The sequence below is a fragment of the Protopterus annectens genome, chromosome 2.part1 (assembly GCF_019279795.1).
Source record: "Protopterus annectens isolate FY-2018-M chromosome 2.part1, PAN1.0, whole genome shotgun sequence".
In the NCBI taxonomy this organism is placed as follows: Eukaryota; Metazoa; Chordata; order Ceratodontiformes; family Protopteridae; genus Protopterus; species Protopterus annectens.
In genome coordinates this window covers 1,825,308,856-1,825,328,810 of record NC_056729.1, presented here as the reverse complement: position 1 = coordinate 1,825,328,810, position 19,955 = coordinate 1,825,308,856, and positions in this window count along the sequence as shown.

Here is a 19,955-nt window from a genome sequence, read left to right as displayed (position 1 = left end):
AGGCCCATGTCTGTGCTGCTGCTGCTCTCATTCATGTGTATGTGCAGCCGGCCCATGTCTGTGCTGCTGCTGCTCTCATTCATGTGTATGTGCAGCCGGCCCATGTCTGTGCTGCTGCTGCTCTCATTCATGTGTATGTGCAGCAGGCCCATGTCTGTGCTGCTGCTGCTCTCATTCATGTGTATGTGCAGCAGGCCCATGTCTGTGCTGCTGCTGCTCTCATTCATGTGTATGTGCAGCAGGCCCATGTCTGTGCTGCTGCTGCTCTCATTCATGTGTATGTGCAGCCGGCCCATGTCTGTGCTGCTGCTGCTGCTCTCATTCATGTGTATGTGCAGCAGGCCCATGTCTGTGCTGCTGCTGCTCTCATGCATGTGTATGTGCAGCCAGCCCATGTCTGTGCTGCTGCTGCTCTTATTCATGTGTATGTGCAGCCGGCCCATGTCTGTGCTGCTGCTGCTCTCATTCATGTGTATGTGCAGCCGGCCCATGTCTGTGCTGCTGCTCTCATTCATGTGTATGTGCAGCAGGCCCATGTCTGTGCTGCCGCGGCTCACATTCATGTGTATGTGCAGCCGGCCCATGTCTGTGCTGCTGCTCTCATTCATGTGTATGTGCAGCCGGCCCATGTCTGTGCTGCTGCTGCTCTCATTCATGTGTATGTGCAGCCGGCCCATGTCTGTGCTGCTGCTGCTCTCATTCATGTGTATGTGCAGCCAGCCCATGTCTGTGCTGCTGCTGCTCTCATTCATGTGTATGTGCAGCAGGCCCATGTCTGTGCTGCTGCTGCTCTCATTCATGTGCATGTGCAGCAGGCCCATGTCTGTGCTGCTGCTGCTCTCATTCATGTGTATGTGCAGCCGGCCCATGTCTGTGCTGCTGCTGCTCTCATTCATGTGTATGTGCAGCCGGCCCATGTCTGTGCTGCCGCGGCTCACATTCATGTGTATGTGCAGCCGGCCCATGTCTGTGCTGCTGCTCTCATTCATGTGTATGTGCAGCAGGCCCATGTCTGTGCTGCTGCTGCTCTCATTCATGTGTATGTGCAGCAGGCCCATGTCTGTGCTGCTGCTGCTCTCATTCATGTGTATGTGCAGCAGGCCCATGTCTGTGCTGCTGCTGCTCTCATTCATGTGTATGTGCAGCCGGCCCATGTCTGTGCTGCTGCTCTCATTCATGTGTATGTGCAGCCGGCCCATGTCTGTGCTGCTGCTGCTCTCATTCATGTGTATGTGCAGCCGGCCCATGTCTGTGCTGCTGCTGCTCTCATTCATGTGTATGTGCAGCCGGCCCATGTCTGTGCTGCTGCTGCTCTCATTCATGTGTATGTGCAGCAGGCCCATGTCTGTGCTGCTGCTGCTCTCATTCATGTGTATGTGCAGCAGGCCCATGTCTACACAGCTGATGCTGCTAAAAGACCACGGCTAAGAAGAAGAAGGGTTTTAAGACCCCATTTAACTTTTCACAATCTGCATGTGATGGAAATTATAGAGTGCTACAGGGTGGATGGAGACACACTACAGGAACTCTGCAACCTCTGTTGTCCTCAACTGATAGCAAGGGCAAACCAAGGGGAACCAATACCTGTATAGACTAAGGTATTACTAAGGTAGGGTTGGGATGGTGGCCTAATGGTTAAGGTGTTTGCCTTACAAACACAAGGTGCAGGGTTTGAGTTTCCCAAGGGATAATTGGCTAGGTTTACAATGGCTCGCAAGGGCAGTTAGCCTAGTACTAACCTATGAACCTGTATAAGATGTTTAATATAGGGGGGTATCCCACAGGGTCATTTACTGGTGGATGCAGTTTATGCACTGCAACTGGGGCTGATGATGCCCATCAGAACATACCTCTCAACCACTTAAAGCAAGAAATCTGGGCAACGCCATAAATAATGGGGAGACAAATGGCCAAAAAGAGGGACACTTTTTTAAATATTACTTTTACATACTTAGAAAGTTGATAGGATAACAGGTTTTGCATTAGCGTGAATTTTCTGAAGGGTATGAAGTCTGAAACTCAAATGGTTGTCATTATTTTCTGACTTAAATCTTCAATGATTTGTCAATGATTTCCTAGAAAACCACAGTTTTCTGAAAAATGGACCAAAATATGAGATGGAAATCTTGATATTCTGCAAAAATCTGTACAGTTGAGAGGTGTGCATCAGAAATGCACACACACTAACTGAAGAATGCTATTACAAGGCACACGCTCAAACAAGAAATATCATACAGCATGTGTGGGCTGCTTAAGTCATGGTTCTGGTGCCTAGATACATCTGTGGAAGCCCTGCAGTACAATTCTTTTACATGCGCTGAAATATTCACTATCTGTGCCAAGCTCTACAACATTGTCCTGAGAAAACTGCTTCAGCAGGAACTTCAAGGGGAAGGGCCACACATCCCACCACAACTGGCAAGTCACTACAGCCACAAGCAGGTGAGGAGTCAAAGGGAAAACCAGCAACCACTGTGGGTGTAGACAGACATAGATGTGTACAATATGGCCTTGCACTGGACAAGAGGCAACAGATAGCACACATGCTTACCACCTAAGGGGCTAAAACCTTCATCCTATGCACATACATACAGTAACATTGATGCCAGGCAACACTCACAACCTTTACTTATCCATGTAATGGCTGTGTACCGCTAGCATCAGACAAAGTCAGGCCTGAACTAAAACTTGCAACTGCTGGATTTTCAAGGTAAGTGTTGAACCTGGAATAGAATAATAAATGTCTAAGAACACAAAGGAATGGCATACCCTTGCATATTGTTACTTGATACTGTAAGTAAGTATAAGGTGGGTGATTTTTACAGCAATTACATCAAGATGTGATAGCAGTGACTTATGTGAATACATGTCATCTGTCAACTAATAGATCTTACATCTACAATGTACAGATTTTCAATGATTGTCAACATTTGGCCTCACATGTTTGTAATGGAAAATCATTAAAGAGTGAAGTTAGAAAATAATGACACACATTTCAGTTTCAGACTTCATATCCTTCAGAACAAACAAAAATAGTAATGCAACCCTGTTATTCTATCAGCCGTCTAAGTTTGTAAGACCCCAGTGTTTAAAAACTCTCCTCATTGTTGGGCCTTTGTCACACTTTTATTTATGTCTTAGCCCAGCTTTGTTGGTGTAAGAAGTTAGAATGGATGTACACATTACAACAACCTGTAAGACAACATTACATTTTGAAAAACAGCATCACAAAAACAAATACACTAAGTACCATGCCTCTCAATCTCTTAGAGCAAGAAATCTGGACAAAGCCATAAATAAAAGTGGGACAAAGGACCAAAAATAAGGACAATTTTTAAATATTGCTTTTACAAACTTAGAAAGTTGAAAGAACAACAGGTTTTGTATTAGCAGGGTATTTTCTGAAGGATATGAAGTCTGAAACTCAAGTGCCTGTCATTATTTTGTAACTTCAATCTTTAATGATTTGCCACTAATTTTCTAGAAAACCACAAGTGTATGAAAAACAGACCAAAAATATGAGGCCGAAATCTGGACATTCTGCAAAAATCTGTACAGCTGAGAGGTATGCTAAGTACTAAGTCAGCTATGCAACCTGAACATCAGACAAAAGACGTATGTATCCCTGAATCCAAAAGATGGAAAAGAAGGATATGGTACAGCCATCATCATTTACACAGGGTGTTGCCTGGGGGAGGGGCAGGAGGCCCAGTCTGAAACAAAAGGTAGTGAGTGCGTGTGAGTAAGAAAGAGAAACAGGCAGACATTTGGATGAAGCATCAAGTGACCACTGAGACAGAATAAGCTATAAGCCCTACAACCGACTCATTAACTGTTATGCATGTCTGTATGGGCACTCCAGGTGAAACTGGTGTGTGAGTGTCTGCATGAACACAGCCAAGTGCTGTGCTAGCTCTATGTCTTGGTATGTTGGACAGGTGTGAGCTATGCATGGTATTAGAAACAGTTCATTGTCATCGTCCCCGACCCTGAGAACTGGCTCTGCCAGGAGTTGCACTGGTGCATATACTCCCACAGTCAGATGCACTGCTGCTACCTGAATGTGACTAACATCTGCTGGATAAGCTCTCCTCACAAGTACACCAAGGACCATGACCTCATGGCTTACCATATCTGGATGTGGACACCACAACCACTGATGGAGCCGTGGAAGTATTGTCACTATGGGACCATGGTTGGGCATGGCCACATCGGCTAATAGAAGATGATGTGGTTGACCTGCACCCATGTGGATGCTGCCCCCTCCCAGTAGATGATCCATCACATACACCACGTGTTCCAATGTGTCATTCATCCAATCCACTGAATTGGCAAAATGGGGGAGGCAGTCATGCATGTCAGCCTGTGCCACATCTACAACCCTAAGCATTTCCTCGGAGGCCTTATTGGAACATGCCTACACCTCCATGATGGCCATAAACATACATCAAGTGGCACAGAAAACAGACCTGGATCAGGTGGAGACTGGACAGCAGGCCTCCTTCAAGCAACATGAACAACCCTCCTGCATGGCACCTCACCCATACTTTGCCTATGGCCAGATACAGCAGGCACTGAAGCCACAGTAACCACACTACCCTGATGAAGTGTTTCACTCTTCACCTGTCCAATATCTGAGGGCTCACTGGAATGGGTTGGCATAGGCCTACTGGCTGTGTCCAGTGGAATTATGGGGGATGGCTGAATGTCAACCTCAGTGTCAAATTCAACTTCTGCACCTCTCCGTGACTCTGCCTGTGTTTGGCCACCATTATCACCAGAGTCTGCCGTTACTCTGACATCAGGTGGCAAGAGTCCTACACGTCCAGTGTCAGGGTTACCTGTGATAATAAGCAACACATGCAGGAAAGAAATGAATAGCTGCACGACTGCAATTAAATATATGCTAACAAACTAACACCAGTGCCACTGTCACAGTTGGTACAGGAACCTTCATTTGGTGTCAGTGGTGGCTGTGTAGCATGGCACCTGTAGCCACTGCAGCTACTCTCCTCCGGGTGGATGAAATCATGTCAGTGGTGTTGTGACGCACCTGATCATATGTCCTGCTGCATTCTCCAACAGCATTTACACCCTTCACAATCTGGATCCAAATTTGCATTCTTTCAGACATATCCCCCATGTCCTCTCACAAGCAGAAGGGCACCATGCTGCCAAAAAGCATGTACGATCATGTCATTTTTGGGGTCACTTTGCAGGGATTGTGACACTTGGGTGTCATAGTCCTAGATGACATAAAACACAAAAGAAGGATAGTACACATAAATATCACATAAATAAAAGTCCTGCTTAGATATAACGGGTCTGTATTAGAACACCGAACATTTAAAATGTCGAGTGTTCTAACTTCGACCCATTTTCAGCGAACGCTGAAAATATCGAAGAAACAGAAAACAAAATTTTTTCCTAGTGAAAGAATTCAGTTGTCTGTTTCTGTTGCTTTAGTATTTCCAGAGCTCTGATGGAAAGTTAATGGTCGAGTTCAGGTAAGTGTGCGATTGTGTGGACGTGAGGGTTAGGGTGGGTAAGGTGAGTTAAGGTTAGCGTGCAGGTCAGGTAAGTGTGCGATAGTGTGGACATGAGGGTTAGGGCGGGGTAGGTTTGTTAGGGTTAGGATGCGGGTGAGGTGACTGTGCGATAGTGACGGACCTTAGGGTTAGGGTTTGGGTTAAGGTAAGTGGATAGTTAGTGGTGTATGTTCAGTTTAGTGTAGAGATAGGTGTAAGACATCAAGTGTATGTGTGTGGATTGCTGTTTGTTTGGTGTGCTTGTGTTGTGTGTATGTGTTTTGGAAGAGCGAATTTTTTCCCAAGGAAAAAATTCGCTGTTCTGAATGTTTGATGTTTAGTATTTTCGATTGGTAGGGTTCGATATTAGAACACTTGACATTTTGAATGTCCGGTGTTCTAATATAGACCCAATATAACACATATTATTAATTTTTCTATATTACCTACTAAAAAAAAACAAAAAAAACATTTCAAGTTATTCAAATATAAAAAAGGGTTATGTGGTTATAACATATCACAGTTATGCACAAACAAGGGTTTGATCCAAAACAAGGTGTGATCATAGCAAAATAACCTTTGTAAAAATATTTGGTTGTGGCAACACAGAAATGGAACCTGGCTCCCTTACCCCCAAAACAACAGGCAAATGATATTTCTTTACCAAACAAAGGAATAACACATCAGTAAATTGCTATAAGCACTATCAAATAAACTGTCCCAAAATCATGTGTACACGTTTATCACATAACATTCATTTTTATGCAATTGCTAGTCACCTCAACCTGTGGCCAGCACTCCCTTAGAGGTGTCTATGGGCCATCCTAGAAGGCTAACACCCGTGTTTCATTGACAATATAGGATATTTACATTTCACGAAAATAAAAATAGAAGAGTGTAAAGAGAAACAGTTGTAACATTAACACTTGTGATGAAGGATATTAAGGCTATGCATCTGAGAAAGTAAAATGCTCTGGCAAAATGTCTATGCCATCAGTAAACGTCTAAGAAGTAAACGTCTAAGAAGTGCATACAGAAAATCACCTATAGCCATATTTTACACCATTGAGTGGCAATCCCTGCCACAGCATGCAGTCTGTGATCCCTGTTCTCCTATCTTGAGGATACTGCGCACCACAGTAGATGCCCAAAGCTGTTGGTCTATTCAACTCTTCCCCCTATAGGACACCATGTAGAGTCTTTGCTGCTGCCCAGAGCTCCATTCATTGGTGAGTTTGAGATGGAAACATTCAGCATGCATTTTGGAGGTGGAAGGAACCCCACAGAGACACAGGCATAACACGCTAATGACAAACAGGTATTTGCCAGAGGTCAGGATCAAACATTGTATCTTGTGCATGGGAGGCGAAGATCTTAGCCATTACACCAACTTGTTTTTTTAGAGCATATCCATTGTATAAATGAAAAAATAAATCATACCTTATCAAGGTAAGTAGTCTTCTGTGCAGACAAATCCAAAGTAATAGCAATCTTCTTCTGTGTTATCCACATAAACAAGTCTCCTCATCTCCAGGTTCTCAAGCTGCATGGTTACCTTTTTATAATGCAGATTCAGGCCTATGAGCACAGTGAAGATGCAGATGAGGTGTGACCTCATTAGAACTGCTGAATCTCAAATTCTTAGCTCTGTGTAGCTGATGCAAACATAGTGCAGGCACTCCCTCAGTGTTTGTTGCTTATGGATTGCAACTGTGAAATATTACTGGTAGGGAGAAGAAAAACACAACAGCAGTTCAGACTCCCTTACCTCCAGTAGGTGTGTCATCTAGGTTACACTTACAAAGTGTAGAAGTAATTGTATCAAGGTCCTCTCAAAGCGAGTAATTATTAATCATCTTAACTGTGGTACTCTAACCTGAAAATGAGAATCTTTATGAAATTTGACTACTTTCATGCAATATTTGTAATTTGTTATTGTAATTTGTTACTTGTTTCTATGTCGGAGCTTTTCTCCCTGGGTGTCCACTGCAAATAGACTCAGTCCAGCTGGATTTTCCTGGTTAACAAATGTAAAATAAATAAATAAAGGTTTTAAATGTAAGCAAGCAGCACATGTTTCACAGTTTCTGTTCATTAATAGCCAATCACCCATTGCCATTTATTATCCTCACACATTTTAAGGACAATGATACAAAATGCCTTACAGTCTGCATGTCTCAGATTATGGCTCAGATAAGGGAAGAATGAAAACCATATTGAGATAAGACAGAGATGCATTTCTGCAAATAATAGTCATAAATGGTTGTATGATCACTCAGTGTACTACATCTAAAATTAATACATGTGCAAACAACTCAGAAGTGTACAAGTGTCACATGACTTGTCAATACTGTGGAAGATTTGGACTTGCTTGCATGCACAATGATTTTCATTCTCTGCTGCAAAGCTGTTTCTGTGGCAAAGAGGGATAAGACACCCTTACTGTGATTTGAAGGTTCATTAGTGTGACAGTTCAAATCCAGACTTGTGTAAAATATTTTATGTGTAATAACATATAATTTGTAATGTTTATTTTACAGATTTTTTTTAATTCTAGTACTGGTACGGTGTGCAGCTGAGCACAAACACAGGAAATGGATAAACACAATAAATATCATGTATTGTACTTCTTTGATAACCAACGCACTAACTACACCTGTGAATCACCTGTGTGGAGTATATCTGCTAAACATGTTGATCCACACAACATATACTATCTGTAGATCATGATTCAAGTCCTACCTTTGTCTTTTAAAGATGAAGCCTAATAAGAACTACTCAAAAGGCTAAAACAAGTCAAACTTTGCTTGTCTTGTTTGTATTATGCTTACAATCATGCAAACCTGGACTAATGGCCCACACATGACGTAGACAGAACACCTGCAGATAGGATGCAGACATTTTTGCATTTAAAAATGATACATTGTTGCATCTTTTACTTTCCATCACACAACGTCCCTTAACAACATTGCACAGCAGTTAGCAATTTTCCCAGCACTTGCAGGTATAGAACACCTACAGAGAGGAAGCAGACAGTTGACAATTTCAGAACACATACATTCTATCAAGTACGGTGAGCACAGTTCAAACATGCTAAGTTGCATTGTGTGGGCATTAACACACAGCAATTAATAATGAATCAAAAAATATACAACTATTTACCTATTCCTGTGGCAGCTGGTGGAAGTGTAGGGCTGCAGTATAGATGGTCCTGGATTCTAATACATGAGATTCCAAATATTTTTACTGTTGTTCCATTTCAATTTATATTAAATATCACATGAAAAATGTACACATAATTATAAATAATAAGTATTTATAGCAGTGGAACTCATATGAATTATATGTATGATTGAGGGAATACTGAATATTATGTTTCTGTAATTATAGTTGTGTGTTATCTGGCCTTGGATGGCTTTCAGACTTCAGTAACACTCATACACACATGAATGTATAAACCAGAAACTTCTCAGGTCACACACATAGATGATTAACCCTTAAATCTTTCTTGTGTATTTATATATAATTCATGAGTATGTCTGAGAAGCACATTTTCTGTGTTAAAGATGGAAAAATCACCACTGTGGAAGAAAATGTTTTGTCCCTTATGGATAGGTTTGAATCCCATGTTGCAATAATCAATTTTATCAGTGTATAAAGTCAAAACAAAAATATATCACATCAGGAAATTTATGCCCCCGGTACATGTCTGCAAAGTTAAATCACCTGACAGTCCCAGCAGCTACTAACCTTCAAACTAATGCCAAAGGTCACATTAACCTTCCAATTTCAAACACTGATTCCCTCTCTGTTTGGTATTGCTCTCTGTTTAACTTTGTACAAAAGCAGTTGGGATCATTGTTCAGATTTGCCCACTGCCAGTAAACGTGATAGGCATTGGTGGGGAAATCATTCTTAGCTGTTGCTGTTCTCTTTAGTTGGTCTTGTCTGATAGTAGAAGAGTAGATGCCCAATTCAGAACGCAGAAGTGGGGTGTCGAGGAGTCTAGAATCTTCACTGGACACCTTGTAAAGTGCCACAGCCAAAGGATTTTGCAGAAGCACTATACCAGCTCCCAGTACAATTTATTTATTATTTATTTGCAGTTTGTTTGCCAGGATAGTCCATTGGGCCACAAGGAGCTCATTTTGAATGGAGTCCTGGGGAGAAAAGCTTCAGAAAAATACAAATACATAGTACACATTGTGCATATACATTACAAATGATCTCATAGGAATACAAAGTAAATATGATAAGAAAAGGTTAACAATGGTAGAATACATCAGTATAGTTCATTAAACAGCAATAAAAAACACTTTTTTTGTTTTGTTTATTTATTTATTTATTTTTTTTTACAAAAGTAGCAGCATTGGGTAACTGTTAAGTAGTTGGTCAAATAGCTCAATAGAGCTGTGGAACTACAGGAGGCAGAAATGGTGTATGTAATTCTAGGAGAGTAGGAAGTGGTGTTCGAAGGATTAGGTAGGATGGGAATAGGAGCACTTCTATTGTGAAGTTAGCTGTGAGTGCAGCAAGGTTTTAAATATGGAGAGACTGCTGGTGATGCGGATAGGAGATGGTAGAGAATTCCAGAGGCGTGCAAGAGAGAAGGACATTAGGTGATTCCCAGCTGGAGTCTGAAGCTTAGAATAATTTATTTATTTTTATTTATTTTATTTTACATTTGTTGACCGGGAATGTCTGACTGAGCTAATGCCCTTTTTTAGCAGAGGCCCTGGCAGAAAAGCTCCAAGAAGTACAAACAGTTTAAAATAACATAGAAATATATCATGGTAATTTAAAATGACTTACAGTTGTTATAAACTTTACAAATATAAAAACGAATGATAGATAACAACTAAGCATAGTAAGTAACATGAGGTAATAAAAAGATTTCACAAATCTAAGAGCAATTAGCTGATAACAAAGGCTTATTAATGTACAACAAGAGCATAGGGAGTAAGCTGTATATCCCATATATTATACATTACATAACTGTTACAGTAACTTCAGAGGTATTTATAGGTATGGAAATAAGGAAGTAAATTAGAGGTAGTTAGGGGAAAAGGATTAGTGCAGTTAGGTCTGCACAGATAGGGTGACTGTGTGAATAGTGCAGCTAGGTTTGCACAGAGAGGGTGACTGTGTGAATAGTGCAGTTAGGTTTGCACAGAGAGGGTGACTGAGTGAATAGTGCAGTTAGGTTTGCACAGAGAGGGTGACTGTGTGAATAGTGTAGTTAGGTCTGCACAGATAGGGTGACTGTGTGACTAGTGCAGTTAGGTCTGCACAGAGAGGGTGACTGTGTGAATAGTGCAGTTAGGTTTGCACAGAGAGGGTGACTGTGTGAATAGTGCAGTTAGGTTTGCACAGAGAGGGTGACTGAGTGAATAGTGCAGTTAGGTTTGCACAGAGAGGGTGACTGTGTGAATAGTGTAGTTAGGTCTGCACAGATAGGGTGACTGTGTGACTAGTGCAGTTAGGTCTGCACAGAGAGGGTGACTGTGTGAATAGTGCAGTTAGGTTTGCACAGAGAGGGTGACTGTGCGAATAGTGCAGTTAGGTTTGCACAGAGAGGGTGACTGTGTGAATAGTGCAGTTAGGTTTGCACAGAGAGGGTGACTGTGTGAATAGTGCAGTTAGGTTTGCACAGAGAGGGTGACTATGTGAATAGTGCAGTTAGGTTTACACAGAGAGGGTGACTGTGTGAATAGTGCAGTTAGGTTTGCACAGAGAGGGTGACTGTGTGAATAGTGCAGTTAGGTTTGCACAGAGAGGGTGACTGTGTGAATAGTGCAGTTATGTTTGCACAGAGAGGGTGACTGTGTGAATAGTGCAGTTAGGTTTGCACAGAGAGGGTGAATGTGTGAATAGTGCAGTTAGGTTTGCACAGAGAGGGTGACTGTGTGAATAGTGCAGTTAGGTTTGCACAGAGAGGGTGACTGTGTGAATAGTGCAGTTAGGTTTGCACAGAGAGGGTGACTGTGTGAATAGTGCAGTTAGGTTTGCACAGAGAGGGTCTCTGTGCGAAGGATAGTAAGGAGTAATGGAGGTAGATGGTTATTATGTAAGATGATTGTGGTCTGGGAGGGTGAGTACAGATGCAGGTTCTATGCTTATTAAAGTACTTTTTGGTGGCTAACTTAAATTGTTTGGGGTGTGTAAGGGTCCTAATTTGGAGTGGGAGATTGTTCCATGCAGTAGAAGGGTGGTAACCATACAAGTTGCACCCAGTCTTTGACTTGGGTTTGTAAATATTTAGTAGATCTTGGGATGAGCTTGGAAGATGTCTTGTAGGGGAGTAATAGGAGATGAGGGATGATAGAGATGGACAGAAAGATGGCAGATATAGAATGGAGTGTAGGATTTGGTGCTGAGATTGGAGAAGCAGGTGAGGTAGTTCTAGCACATTCAGGTATTTTAGGGAGAGACAGTGGTGTGATTTATAAGTTTGTTGAGCTGTGAATCTAGCTATCTTATGATAGGTTGTCTCTAGCTTGGTAAGTAGGGTGGAGTTAAGATTTGGGAATAATTGGGAACAGTATGTTAAGCAAGGTAGAAGGTAAGCATGCATAAGAGTAATGCTAGCTTCAGCAGTGAGGAATGTTTTATTTCTGTACAGGAGTCCTAGCTTCTGATGGGTTTTTCTGATGCAATTATTTATGCATAGATCAAATTTTAGTTGATCATCAATGGTGATACCATGTAGTTTGGTGCTAGATTCAGCTTCAATGGGAGTATTGTTTAGGGACATTATGGGGAAGGAGGATTTGATATGGTTAACGGTTTTAGGAAGAAAAAGTAGGAATTTTGCTTTTGGGGGTTGAGGCTGAGCTGGTTATTTGTGAGCCATGTCTCTGCAGAGTTAAAGGATGACTGGGTAGATGATCAAAGTTCTGAGGGTGAGTTGGCACTAGTGATGACAGCAGAGTCATCTGCATATTGGACAACGGTAGACAGGGGTCAGGAGGAGTGGAGTACGTTGGTGAAGATATTAAAAAGTAATGGCCCGAGAATGGATCCTTGGGGGACACCCATTTTTACTGGAAGGGGAGTTGATAATACAGAGTGCCATCTCACTGACTGCAGTGTGTCCATGAGGTAGCTAGAGAACCATGCAACTGTATCGGGGAGATGTTGAGGTGTGTTAGTTTGTTTAGTAGCATTGGATGAGAGACAGTATCAAATGCCTTTGAGAGGTCAAAGAATAGACATGATATGAGTTTGTGATTATCTTCAGCAAGGGAAATAGTGTTGAGAAAGGAAATTAGAGCTGTGGTGGTACTACACTTGGATTGGAGGCCATGCCGAGTGTGGGTGAGCTGTTAGTGTTGCGAAAGGAAAGTAGAGCTGTGGTGGTACTACACTTGGGTTGGAGGCCATGATGAGTGGGAGTGAGCTGTTCTTCCTGAATAAGATAGTGCATAATTTATTTGTGTGCATTTCTTGAGAGCTTTGGAGACAGGGGAGAGGATAGCAATGGGTCTGAAATTAGATATTTCAGAGGAGTTACCTCCTTTATGAATAAGAAGAGTGTAGAATTGTTTCCAGATTGATGGAACTTTAGATTCAGAGATAGAGCAATTTATTAGGATAGATACAGACAGAGCAAGGGATTGAGCAGCAATTTGGAGAAGTTAAGAAGGGATATTGTCAGCAGATACAGAGCATGGTTTTAGTTTAGAGAGTAGAGTTTTGATATAGGTAGTGGGAACAAGTTTAAGACTAAAATAATTTTCAGAGTTGGCAGATGAAGAAGGTTCAGGGAGGTTAGTAGTATTGGTGTTAGAGAGATTGGTGCTAAATAGTTTGGATATTGATTCAATAAAATAAGTGTTGAAGATGTTATCAGACTCATTAGGTGATCTGTCTAGGCATGGATTTGGTGAGGTTGGATTGCCTGGATGTAATATCTGATTTATAGCATTCCAGAATTATTTTTTGGATCAGATTTTAATTTTGATGAGGGATTGTAGTAGCAATCTTTTTTGTCTTTATTGATGATTTTTTTTGATTGATTTCTAAGTTCTTTATACCTTTGTAAGTCAATAGGGAGTTTAGATTGCTCCCATCTTTTCCAGGCTTTATCTCTGGTTTTCATAAGGGTGAGAGTGGTTTTAGATAGCAATGGTGATGTGTTAGCTTTTATCTGGACCTTTCTATGAGGAGCTAGGGAGTTTCAGTTGTTAAGGAAAGATGAGCTGAATGCTATAACTGCATCATCTTGTGGACGGTGGGTAAGGAAGTTCCAGTTAATTCTAGAGAGGAGGGTTCTAATAGTTTCAGGGTTAAAACTGGAAAGTTTCCAGCAGGTGATAAGCCTATGAAGTTTAGGAAAATGGGGAGTATGTCTGAGGACTTTTATTGGTGAGTGATCACTCAGGGAGTCTGGTAGTGTTTCTGGGTTGTGGTATTTGCTAGGGTTAGAAGCCATTATCCAGTCAAACAGGGAGCATTGCAACTGGTATTCCACACACTGGGAAACAGTGTTGGCATCAATTTAATGACCTAAAAAGGCACAAGAGGAATACACTCAACAGTGGCTGGATGAATTCAGCACTGGCAACATCCCACAGTTATGTAAATATACTGATAATGAGAATTTCTAGTAGATAGAGAGCTGCATATATGCAAAACTGGTATGCATAATGCCCTTCACTTGCTCTCTTCTTTTAATTCTACAGCCAATGCAAAGATTGCAGCAAATAGAGATGCCCATGCTGAGCATCTAGAGAGTGCAGCATTTCCAGAGGGCAGGGTCAGAGACTGCTCTGTAGGCAAGACATAAGTCACCTCTCAGCAGCCTGTAGGATATAGAGTACAGTGACAGGACTTTCAGTTTTTCCATGTAGGTCATGTTTTGGAGGCTCTGAACTTTCTTAGTGAGAAATTTCTGTGGTGTATGTAGTTACTGCTGGTGTTTGGTGAGGTACATGCAAAAGAGAGCATTGTACTGTATTAGTGCTCTGATGAGGGTCAAGTACAGAGGAGTTACAACATCCTTAATCTTGGATCTGATGCCCTTACTTATAAGATGCACAACATCAAAGGCTGCCCTTACCACTGTGGAAACATGATACAACCTTCTTAGTCTTGGATGTGATGCCCTTATTTATGAGATGCACAATGTAGAAGGCTGTCCTTACCACTGGGGACACATGATATAACCTCCTTATTCACGGATGTGATGCTCTTATTATAGAAGGCTTTCCTTACCACTACGGACACATGATGTTGGACGGTGCAGTGGTGCAGCAGTAGCGTTGTCGCCTTACAGCAAGAGGTTCTCCGGTTTGATTCTCGGTTGGGGTACCTAATGTGCAGAGTCTGCATTTCCTCCCTGTATCATGCGGGGTTCCTCCCACATTACAAAGACATGCATCTGGAGCCTTTCTCCTCGGGCCTCTGCTGAAAATTGGCTTTGTTCCAAATCGGATTTTCTCAGTTAACAAATGTTAAATAAACAAATGTTAAATAAATAAATGATATAACCTCTTTACTCTTGGAGGCAATTCCCTTATTTATGAGATGCACAATGTAGAAAGCTTTCCTTACCACTGTGGACACATGAAATAACCTCCTTAGTCTTGGATGTGATGCTCTTATTTATGAGATGCATGATGTAAAAGGCTTCCCTTGCCACTGTGGACACATGATATAACCTCCTTAGTCTTGGATGTGATGTACTTATTTATGAGATGCACAATGTAGAAGGCTTTCCTTACCACTGTGGACATGTGATAAAACATCCTTAGTCTTGGATGCAATGCCCTTTTTTATGAGATGCACGACGCAGAAGGCTTTCCTTTCCACTGTCGACACATGATAAAACCTACTAAGCCTTGGAAGTGATGCCCTTATTTATGAGATGCACAATGTAACAGGATTTCCCTACCACTGTGGACCAATGATATAACCACATTAGTCTTGGATGTGATGCCCTTATATATGAGATGCACAATGTAGAAGGCTGTCATTACCACTGTGGACACATGATTTAACCTCCTTAGTCTTGGCTGGGATGCACTTATTTATGAGATGCATGATGCAGAAGGCTGTCCTTACCATTGTGGACACATGATATAACCTCCTTAGCCTGATTGAGATGCCCTTATTTATAAGAGGAACAATGTAGAAAGGCTTTCCTCACCACTGTGGACACATGATATGACATCCTAAGTTTTGGCTGTGATTCCCTTATTTATGAGATGCACAATGTAGAAGGCTTTCCTTACCACTGTGGACACATGATATAACCACCTTTGTCTTGGATGTGATGCCCTTGTTTATGAGATGCACCATGTAGAAGGCTGTCCTTACCACTGTGGACACATGATATAACCTCCTTAGTCTTGGATGCGATGCCCTTATTTATAAGATGCACAATGTAGAAGGCTTTCCTTACCACTATGGACACATGATATAACCTCCTTAGTCTTGGATGTGATGCCCTTATTTATGAGATGCACAATGTAGGAGGCTTTCCTTACCACTGTGGACACATGATATGACCTTCTTAGTCTTGGATGTGATGCCCTAATTTATGAGATGCATGATGCAGAAGGCTGTCCTTACCACTGTGGAAACATGATTTAACCTCCATTGTCTTGGATGTGATGCCCTTATTTATGAGATGCGCAATGTAGAAGGCTTTCCTTACCACTGTGGACACATGAGGTTATCCGGTTTGATTCTCGGTTGGGGTACCTAATGTGCAGAGTCTGCATTTCCTCCCTGTATCATGTGGGTTTCCTCCCACATTACAAAGACATGCATCTGGAGCCTTTCTCCTCGGGCCTCTGCTGAAAATTGGCTTCATTCCAAATCGGATTTTCTCAGTTAACAAATGTTAAATAAACAAATGTTAAATAAATAAATGATATAACCTCTTTACTCTTGGAGGCAATGCCCTTATTTATGAGATGCACAATGTAGAAGGCTTTCCTTACCACTGTGGATACATGAAATAACCTCCTTAGTCTTGGATGTGATGCCCTTATTTATGAGATGCACGATGTAGAAGGCTTCCCTTACCACTGTGGACACATGATATAACCTCCTTAGTCTTGGATGTGATGCCCTTATTTATGAGATGCACAATGTAGGAGGCTTTCCTTACCACTGTGGACACATGATATGACCTTCTTAGTCTTGGATGTGATGCCCTTATTTATGAGATGCATGATATAGAAGGCTGTCCTTACCACTGTGGACACATGATATAACCTCCTTTGTCTTGGATGTGATGCCCTTATTTATGAGATGCACAACGTAGAAGGCTTTCCTTACCACTGTGGACACATGAGGTTCTCTGGTTTGATTCTCGGTTGGGGTACCTAATGTGCAAAGTCTGCATTTCCTCCCTCTATCATGTGGGTTTCCTCCCACATTACAAAGACATGCATCTGGAGCCTTTCTCCTCGGGCCTCTGCTGAAAATTGGCTTCGTTCCAAATCTTGGATGTGATGCCTTTATTTATGAAATGCACGATGTAGAAGCCTTTCCTTACCACTGTGGACACATGTTATAACCTCCTTAGTCTTGAATGTGGTGCCCTTATTTATGAGATGCACAATGTAGAAGGCTTTCTTTACCATTGTGGACACATGATATAATCTCGTTAACATTGGATGTGATGCCCTTATTTATGAGATGCACAAAGTAGAAGACTTTACTTACCACTGTGGCTACATGATATAACCCCCTTAGTCTTGGATGTGATGCCCTTACTTATGAGATGCACAATGTAGAAGGCTGTCCTTATCACTGTGGACAAGTGATAAAACCTCCTTAGTCTTGGATGTGATGCCCTTATTTATGAGATGCACAATGTAGAAGGCTGTCCTTACCACTGTGGACAAGTGATAAAACCTCCTTAGTCTTGGATGTGATGCCCTTATATATGAGATGCACAATGTAGAAGGCTTCCCTTACCACTGTGGACACATGATATAACCTCCTTAGTCTTGGATGTGATGTCCTTATTTATGAGATGCACAATGTAGACGGCTGTCTTTACCACTGTGGACAAGTGATAAAACCTCCTTAGTCTTGGATGTGATGCCCTTATTTATGAGATGCACGATGTAGAAGGCTTCCCTTACCACTGTGGACACATGATATAACCTCCTTAGTCTTGGATGTGATGTCCTTATTTATGAGATGCACAATGTAGAAGGCTGTCCTTACCACTGTGGACACATGATATAACCTCCTTTGTCTTGGATGTGATCCACTTATTTATGAGATGCATAATGTAGAAGGCTTTCCTTACCACTGTGGACACATGAGGTTCTCCGGTTTGATTCTCGGTTGGGGTACCTAATGTGCAGAGTCTGCATTTCCTCCCTGTATCATGTGGGTTTCCTCCTACATTACAAAGACATGCATCTGGAGCCTTTCTCCTCGGGCCTCCGCTGAAAATTGGCTTTGTTCCAAATCTTGGATGTGATGCCTTTATTAATGAAATGCATGATGTAGAAGCCTTTCCTTACCACTGTGGACACATGATATAACCTCCTTAGTCTTGAATGTGGTGCCCTTATTTATGAGATGCACAATGTAGAAGGCTTTCCTTACCATTGTGGACACATGATATAATCTATTTAGCATTGGATGTGATGCCCTTATTTATGAGATGCACAAAGTAGAAGACTTTCCTTACCACTGTGGATACATGATATAACCCCCTTAGTCTTGGATGTGATGCCCTTATTTATGAGATACGCAATGTAGAAGGCTTTCCTAACCACTGTGGACACATGCAATAACCTCCTTAGTCTTTGATGTGATGCCCTTATTTATGAGATGCACAATGTAGAAGCCTGTCCTTACCACTGTGGACAACTGATAAAACCTCCTTAGTCGTGGATGTGATGCCCTTATTTATGAGATGCACAATGTAGAATGCTTTCCTTACCACTGTGGACACATGATATAACCCCCTTAGTCTTGGCTGTGATGCCCTTATTTATGAGATGCACAATGTAGAATGATTTCCATACCACTGTGGACACATAATATAACCTTCTCAGTCTAAGATGTGATACTCTTATTTATGAGATGCACAATGTAGAAGGCTTTCCTTACCACTGTGGACACATGATATAACCTCCTTAGTCTTGGATGTGATACCCTTATTTATGAGATACAAAATGTAGAAGGCTTTCCTTACCATTGTGGACACATGATATAACCTCCTTAGTCTTGGATGTGATGCCTTTATTTATGAAATGCCCAATGTAGAAGGCTGTCCTTACCACTGTGAACATATGCCATAAACTCCCTAGTCTTGGATGTGATGCCCTTATTTATGAGATGCACAATGTAGAAGGCTTTCTTTACCACTGTGGACACATTTTATATATATATATATATATATATATATATATAAAACATCCTTAGTCTTCGATGTGATGCCCATATTTATGACATGTGCAATGTAGAAGGCTTTACTTACCACTGTGGATGCATGAAATAACCTCCTTAGTCTTGGATGTGATGCCCTTATTTCTGAGATGCACAATGTAGTAGGCTTTCTTTACCACTATGGACACATTATATAACCACCTTAGCCTTGGATGTGATGCCTTTATTTATGAGATGCATGATGTAGAAGGCTGTCCTTACCACTGTGTACACAAAATATAACCTCCTTAGTCTTGGATGTGATGGCCTTATTTATGAGATGCATGAAGTAAAAGTTTTTTCTTACCACTGTGGACACGATGTAACCTCATTAGGCTTGGATGTGATGCCCTTATTTATAAGATGCACAATGTAGAAGGTTGTCCTTACCACTGTGGACACATGATATAGCCTCCTTAGTCTTGGATGTGATGCCCTTATTTATGAGATGCACAATGTAGAAGGCTGTCCTTACCACTGTGGACACATGATAAAACCTCCATAGTCTTGGATGCGATGCTCTAATTTATGAGATGCATGATGTAGAAGGCTTTCCTTACCACTGTGGACACATGATATAACCTCCTTAGTCTTGGATGTGATGCCCTTATTTATGTGATGCACGATGCAGAAGGTTGTCCTTACCACTATGGACACATGATCTAAACTCCTTAGTCTTGGATGTGATGTCCTTATTTATGAGATCCACAATGTAGAATTCTTTTCTTTCCATTGTGGACACATAACATAACCTCCTTAGTCTTGGATGCAATGCCCTTATTAATGAGATGCACAAAGTAGAAGGTTTCCTTACCAGTGTGGACACATGATATAACCTCCTTAGTCTTGGATGTGATGCCCTTATTTATGAGATGCATGATGTAGAAGGCTGTCCTTACCACTGTGGACACATGATAAAACCTCCATAGTCTTGGATGCGATGCTCTAATTTATGAGATGCATGATGTAGAAGGCTTTCCTTACCACTGTGGACACATGATATAACCTCCTTAGTCTTGG